The sequence below is a fragment of the Poeciliopsis prolifica genome, unplaced genomic scaffold (genome assembly GCF_027474105.1).
Source record: "Poeciliopsis prolifica strain line A6 unplaced genomic scaffold, Auburn_PproV2 SCAFFOLD052, whole genome shotgun sequence".
Classification (NCBI taxonomy): Eukaryota; Metazoa; Chordata; class Actinopteri; order Cyprinodontiformes; family Poeciliidae; genus Poeciliopsis; species Poeciliopsis prolifica.
Window position 1 is genome coordinate 3,228,152 of NW_026562427.1, and position 8,140 is coordinate 3,236,291.

The window sequence follows — 8,140 nt, forward strand, 5'->3', positions numbered from 1 at the left end:
AAGTGGACTGCTATACATAGATAGGCAGGTAAATATAAATGCAGTACATGAGAAAGGACTCCCACTCTTTTAAAACTATAAAAGATTGGGAAGGGATTATAGCTTTGAAAGTGCTGCTCATTTAACAGCTAAAGAAACTGGTTCCTAAAAAACAAACATGTAAATGTATAGCGCTGGAGTAGAAACAAACAAAACAAAAGACTAAAAATTAAAAACCAACACTAAACAGTGGCCTCTGATTTCATCTTTCTCACACTTACACTTACGCTCTAACTTCTTTCTCTGGAAATTGTTTTCATAATTGACACTTTGTTGGCACATGGGACCAAAACAACTCACATGGCATCAGAATATGCTAGGATAGGACAAGGAACCAAAGACCGAGCTGAGTACAGTGTAGGAGCAGCGACCCACTTATTCTAATTACCCCACTACTGACCTTAATTGGTCTATCTGTGTGATTGTCCTGACTTTGACTTTGTACATTGTTCTTATTCCTGAAAATGTTTAGAACTGACAAAGGAGAAACATGCCAAGTTGACAAATGAGGTAGAAAATTCCTGCTAATATTGCTTCATTTTTTATTTTTTTTCATCCACAGACATGTATTTGCGATAGCAACAAATCATCCAAGTAAAACGTATTTTTTTGTTAATCTTTGATTTCAAAGGTGACGTCGTCAGTCAATGACAATAAGTCAATCCTCAGGTACTGGCTTTCCTGAAAGCCAGGTTTAGTGGCAGAGGACAGATTCTCTGCTTCTTCTCTGTCTTCCTACTGTGAAAAAATCCATTAAAATCAATGAATAATGAATTAAGGCATGCACCCTCTCACTCACATTAATAAAACGTAGCAAGTGGAACAGCTTATTCAGTAATGTCATGCATAATTAGCTGCGCAGCCGAGACCACCTTCATGCACTAATCTTTCGAGGCCTGCCTGGCATTCTTTTTCGTCCCTGTCCCACTCCCCTCCCCATCTTCCTTTTGTTTCCAATCACCCACTTTAAAAATTTGAGAATTAATGGGTCTTTGAATTTGCACAAACAAAATAAGTTAATACTACACAAGACAGTCATGTTTCTTGTACTTACACAATCAGTGATGGTGCTAACTTTGAAAAAAGTAACTTTAATCAGATTACTGATTACTCCTCGAAGAAATGACATAGTTAGATGACTGATTACTTGATTTGGATCTGTCACGTTTGTAATTTCAACTCAATATTTTCAAGTAATCTTATGTAAATAAATTATATTGATTTGACAAGCTTTAACTATGTGAGGGGAAAAGCTTCACATAGTTAGCATCTACTTTTCAGATGTACTCTTGATTAATTTTGATCATCTTTACAGAGGGGATGTATCTTGTGTATCTTTTACTTATTTGCACTGTGTGGGACGTATGCACACAATATAACCAAGTGAACTGAACAACTTATTTCTTTCAGCGTACTCGCTTTTGTTTCCTCACTTTCAGATCTCGGTGCTCCCTCAAGGCTCTTTTGGACAGTCCAGCTGACAACTTACATGCTCATCTGTGTTAGTGTTCACGCAAACGCAGCCTTGAGGACGAAAACACCAATGATTTGTGTAGGTCAAAACTCGAGAGAAAAATAGCCCTTCCCCAAGGCAGTTTCTTGTTTGTTGTAGGATATTATTCACTCTGTAAATGACACACTCTGTGTCGTGCATGTCAGGCAAAGGTGTCTCCTGTTCATATTTGCAAATGTTAGCCACACCACTGTGAAGCAAGTCACAATAGGTATGAAAAACAATTTGACCATGTCTCAGTTGTCCCATTGCTGAGCTGCTGTGTGGGCTTCGGTGTAAGACACAGTGAGGAAGCTACTTACACAGCGATCAATGCTACTAGGCCCTGTTAGCAGGGAATCGATCAGCTTAGGAGTTGATGTGGAACAGTCTCTTTCTCCATATGTCTCTCTTTTTGCTCTCTTCCCCCTTTCTCCATTTGCTCCTTCTGTTCTCCGCTCGGCACTGTCATTGATCTCAGGCCATGATAGCGACTATATCTTTTCCATAGTGTATAGGTCAGCTACCCTCTAAGAAACCCTCTAAGACTATTAATGGCCGAAAGTGCATGACCGAGGAAGGTTGGTGAACATCTGTAGGTTGTTATGGACCTGACTTGTTACTCTCAATTGATATGTTTCAGTGAAATGTTAGGTAGTTAAAAGTAGTCGCGATGTCATTTGCTGGCACGTCGTTATGACCTCAGTTTTGGGGCAGGGGGGGATTAGATAAGTTCTCTTTAGGTGGTAGCATGTTAAGAAAAATGTAATTATTTCATTCCAGGTTAGTGGTGAGGGTCCAGACAGGATCCACAGATGTTTGGAGCTAAAAACAAAACAAAAAAAACCCCAAAAAAACAGATCATTGTAGCCTAGACAATGGATGTCTAAGGAGGGATCTGGTTTCTAACACAGAGGAAACAAGTTAGGTAAGTACCAGCGCTTGAAGGAGCCAAAACACAGCAACAATTTGAGCTTGATTACCACTCATGTGAGCAAAACACATCCGGTGTCTGCCTCTGGGAACCAGCTCCTCTCCTAGTTCCTCCTGATGAGCCTTGATGAGCTTCAGCTTTGAAAGCTGCACCTGCCTGTCACACCTTGGAAGGCGAGGAGAAGGAGAGATGCACACACACCAACCTGCTCACTGTTCTGTGGATACGACAGCGAGCGACTCCAGAGCATCGTCAAAGGGATAGTCCAGATCTACTAAAGGCGTGTTCCAAACATAAAGACCATAAGTAGTCAATGTATCGAGAAACGTCTCGTTTTAGTTTAAATTCATGGTCGTGGGTCCTGGAGGAACAAGTTACGAGCTGAAATGTGAAAGAAATCACAGCTCTTGATGACAAAAACTTTATGAAACTTTGAATGTCATGTCGCATTTGCAATGGTTGGTTATTTACTCAAAACACAATAATAAGGGAAATGGAGGTAAAAGTTTGTGTGCTTCCAGTCTTTCTTTCTCATCAAATTGAACTCAAAATAGTGAATGTTAAACATTTCCTGGCGAGAGCAGAAATCTGACATAAAGTTCAATCAATTCAAATACAAACTTTTTTCACACATCTGATTGAGGTGAGCATAGCCCGACAATATTTAGATTTTTGCATGTGGCATGATGTTCTTTTGTTGAATAGAAACAAAGCTGAAGTTATTACTTTTGGATCAAAAGATGAGCCACAGTCAAGAGTCAGCTTTGGTTCCTATTGGCCCAAAATCTGGGTGCAGTGATGGACTTAAACCTGAACCTTCAGAGACACATAAAATCAGTTCCAACGTCAGCTTTCCATCACCTGAGTAACAAGTCCAGGATTAAAGACAAGTGTCCCAGATCAAGATCTTACACTGTAGCCCAGGAAATATGTTTGTTGCTTTATAAATTACAGCATTGTTCTGTTGTTCTCAATACGTTTCAATTGAAAAGTGAAACACATATTCTATTTCTAGGTTCTCTGTAAATAGTTCAATACAGATATGAGAAGAAGATAAGCTATAAGCTTAGACATCAATGAAACAGTATCAATGTCATGAAGTTCACTTTGCTCCTGTCCAACAATGAACAAAATATTTTATTTAAGCTAATGGGACGAACTAGTCTAGATCTAATCTAAATTAAAAATAAAAGTTATTTCCTGTGACATATTTACAGCTTGTCACTTAAAATATCTTTTTTTTTTTTTAAAGTCCCTTTTCTTTGATGTAGAACATCATGGTTTCTCTCTGGGTACTCCAAAGAGAAACCCACAGCACAAAAGCATGCAGGCGAGATACAATGTTCCTCTAAATTGTCCTCCGGTGTGCATGGCTGACTGATTACCCTTTATGTCTTAGTTTCAGTTTGGCTGGTGACTTTTCAATACCTCTCCTTATTTTGCTACTGCAAGAGACTAAACCGTCTGCTCACGAGAAGACGAAAAACATAGAGACCACCCCTCTAAGATGCATTTTCTCTCTTTGTTGAAACAAGCACATCTTCAGCTTAAACTATTACCCAAAGGACTTGGGCTGAGTCTGGCATCCCTGGAGCAGGGTCTAGCTAATATACACTAATTGCTAAGACCACTGATGCATATGAAAGAGCCATCTAGGGTGTGAGAGAGCTCAGGCACTGATGCTAAATGGAAAATACCATCTGATGTTGTTGCTGCTTGCCTTCACCTTAGGAAAGCCAAGAAGCTTAAATACATATATATTTTTTAAAAAAAATATCAGTGTATTAAAGCAAAATAAAGGTTGTAATTTTTTTTCCACATTAATAAAAATAACTTGTATTAGATATGTGTTTGAAGTACGCAACTCTATTCTTGCTTAAGAACTCCGGCCAAAGACTGTATCCTGACATTAGATGGTGACTTTATGATCAAACTCACTTCAGTCAGACACCATGACAATGAGCCAAACTGAAACAGGAAATATGGTTTTGAAAGTCTCAAAAGGCCACTGGAAAAGTAAAGTATTGAAGTTAAAGTCTGGGCTCCAATCCAGTAGAGGTCTTGTTGCAAGATCTTATGCAGGCATTTCAATCCCAAAGCAACAACAAGACCTTTCTGTTTTGCAGAAACCTAAAATTCAACTGGAAATTGGAAAAAAAAAAAAAACTATATTGAATGTTTACTGGTTTCAGCTTCTTTTACTAACAATTAATGCATTAAGCCTTCCACAGTAACTTCTTTGTGGGTATTTACAAGGTTATTTTTGCTTCCAGTAAGTGCAGAGTTGCTTAAAAACAATTGACTAAGTTTTCCCACAGAATTTCCTGATGACTCTCCACTTTTTATCAAACGAACCCAAACTTCATAAACTTCAGACCCTTTGTTCGGATGGCATCGTAAACATGCAGCAGTAGCCCAGCGTTCCTGGAAGCTCTGCCTCCTTTTTGGCAAATTTGATATGTAATAAATATCGAGTCATTGTGAGACTTTTCCAAAGACTTTTTTTTTCTCTTTCTGTTTTTCATTCTGGTAAATAATTCTGCCCAGCGAAAACACAGACTAATTTTTTAAGTTACTCTCTCAAAGTTTAATTCTTGCTACTTACAAAAAATTGCACCCTTTCCAGTGCCCTTTGCTAAATGTGTTTGTAATATGTCTGCATTGGCTGTTTGGAAGATGATACACCTCCAGGAGAAATTGTTGGGGTTCTTTTTTCCCCGCTAAGCTATAGAAAAGATGTTGCAATCATCTACTCCTGCTGGTATTTTGTAGATTGCTTTCACCAGATGGATGGCTCGGTAATTCTGTTTTATTCTGTTTTTGCTGCCTAACAATGGCCTGTTTAAGTTGAGTGAAGAGACTATTAGCATTTTCAAAGTTCACATTTATTGCTTCCATATCCAAATAACACACATACCTGCTTATCTGATGAAGTAATAATGAAATAAAACCCCACACACAACTGTGAAAGAAAACTTTAGTCAAATGCCAGGTTTCATTTTGCTCATTTTATTATTTATTTTTTTTTTTTACTAAAAGCGTGTGATTCTTAGATCCCCACCATCTCTGCAATTGGAATCCCCATTATCAGAAAAATTATGTGTTTTCCCATGGGAAAGAGCTCAGCTATTTGTGACATTTTACATAAATGTCAAGGCCATACCACAATACCAAAAAAAAAAAAAAATGCTTTGGGCTGTAGTGAATAACTGGTTATGCTGATTGTCATGACTGCACAGCAGAGGGATACAGACACTTGTTAGTTTTGTACAATTGTAATCTTTGAATCCACTGAACAGAATTATGTAGAAAAAAAAACATTAAAAACATATTCACAACTCAAGCACTTTTCCTTCTTAAACCATATAATAGTGTATCATTGAATTGAAATGCAGTACATGTCCAATGTTCCAATATCCCAGTAATATTTCCAAATATATTATAGCACACTCATAATTAATGTGCACTCTGCACAAATGTTTGTTACATTTTATATTGCAGCATGACAACATACTTCATGCACACATTAAAGAGGAAATGTTTTAGCCAATTCTCATTTTGCTTGATTATTTCCCCAGACCTTTTTGTGTGCCTCTGAGCTCTGACAAATGAGTGTTGATGAACTTAACAAATTAAGCCAAACAAAAACGGCCCTGTTGTGCGTACACATTTTAAGCATCTTAATAAAGACAAAAAATTATGTAACTGTGAATTTCATCACTGTCATTATTGTGGGGCATATTCTTGATGTGTTTTTGTCCTTCCCTGTCCTTTGTGCTGCTGTTTTCGACAGGGTGTGGCCACTCCTGCTGCTCTTTCAGCTCACCTCTTTCTGTTTCATCTTTTCAAGTCATCGTTCAAAAGGACCAGAGATGCTGTCGCCTGGTTGGCCAGTGTGGTTGTAGTAATCAAGTTCTCTGTAAGGATGGTCTAAGTGAGAATTTGTTGCTTAGTTCATGTCTTGCTGTGTTCTGGCTACAGCTATAGTGAATGAAAAAGTGAACTCAAAGTCAATATTTTAGCTGGCATTTTCTTAATTTCTGACTACAATATGTTTAATTTGTGGAGTTGCATTGGACCACCAATGTAACTTATGACAACTGAAAATAGGGAAAGTCGGCAGTTCCAATAGTTTCACGTTTTCTATTCATCTACTTGGAAAATGAAGCTATAAAGACACTGGCATAGGTAAATGAGTGTTTCGGGTACAAGACAGACTTTGCAATGATGATACACACCCAGCAGTGCACAAGATGAAAACAGCACCAGCCATGATGGTCTGCCTAACTCGGTGCGAAATATTGTCTGTTATGCCTTAAAAGAAATGAAAGGACGCAGCAACACCACGCATTATCTTGGCGGTACATCACATCAGCTGGTAGACCAATAGGATCTTGGACAACGCTCATCTTGTAAAATGTTCCACCAGCAGGAGGGTGACGGGTCTTTATGTTAGGAGAGGGAACTGTTGTTGTAGCTTGTAATGTAATAAGGTACGGAAGTATTAAGTTTTCTCTGCACACAGCCTGTGGCAGATTTGTTTTGTGCTTTAGGAACTTAAATAGGTTTTGATGAACTGCAGATTGTTAGTAGTAATAAAATTTAGGTTAATTTGGAAAAGTTGTTTTATGTTTGAGTACATACATTATTCAGAAAGAACAGGTGACTGTTAAACCCTGGTATAAAACGGATAGCCCTTTTGGATGAACTCTGGTCATATTTTTGTAGACAAGGACTGGATACCGTCATAAAATTATGCTGAGAGTTCAATGAAGTTATGACTTTGAAACTGATGAAATTGTACATCATGCCATTCTTAGATCGTAGTTAAGTCATTTTAAATGATATGCTGTGTTTAGAAAAAAAATTAGCATGCTAAATTATGTCCAAGTTGTGTGGAGTTTGACATAACATAGCAAATCAAACTGCCAAAATATTGCTGATCTTTGTCATGTAGCTGGTTGAATGAAGTCTAATATTTGTCTCTCTTGTACAGGAAATAAATTTTTTTATTATTATTATTATTATTGCTATTTTTTTATATGGCCATCACGTGGTGAAAACTCGATGAGCACCACTGCTCATTCCAATTCAGGTAACTGTTTTAAAATTACACACAAGTGGGATGTCTGTAAAGTAGATAACCACAGGTTGGTTACCAAAGCACATAGCATGTATAATAAACCAGCTATTATTGGTTTGTCTCTGAAGAGCGGAACAGCATAAAGGGATGATATGGTTTGCAATACAATGAGGACTTCAAAACTTCTATGAAAGTGGTTGTGGATTCCAAGTTATTACTTCTTTACATGTAGCAACATAACAGCGAAGCTGCAAGCTTTTATATGCTAATATGTTTGATATGTTTGGACACTTAAATCATTAGTAACTCATTGTAATTTTTACAACTGAAAACAATCAGGATTGAAATATTTACTTCAAATGTTCAGCAATCTTAGACCATGAGGCCTTTTAAGGTTGACTTATTTATTGTTTATTAATTTAAATCTTGTGTGATATACAAGCAGAGCCACTTAATTTGAGCTCCAACTAACCAAATTAGGGCATTTTGACTTTTTTATCTGCTGACAACATTAATCTAGTGTGGTGTTTTAGCGCGTTACTATTTTGTCTCATTAAGGTACAGAGTTAACACCAGTGTGTAATTTAAGCTA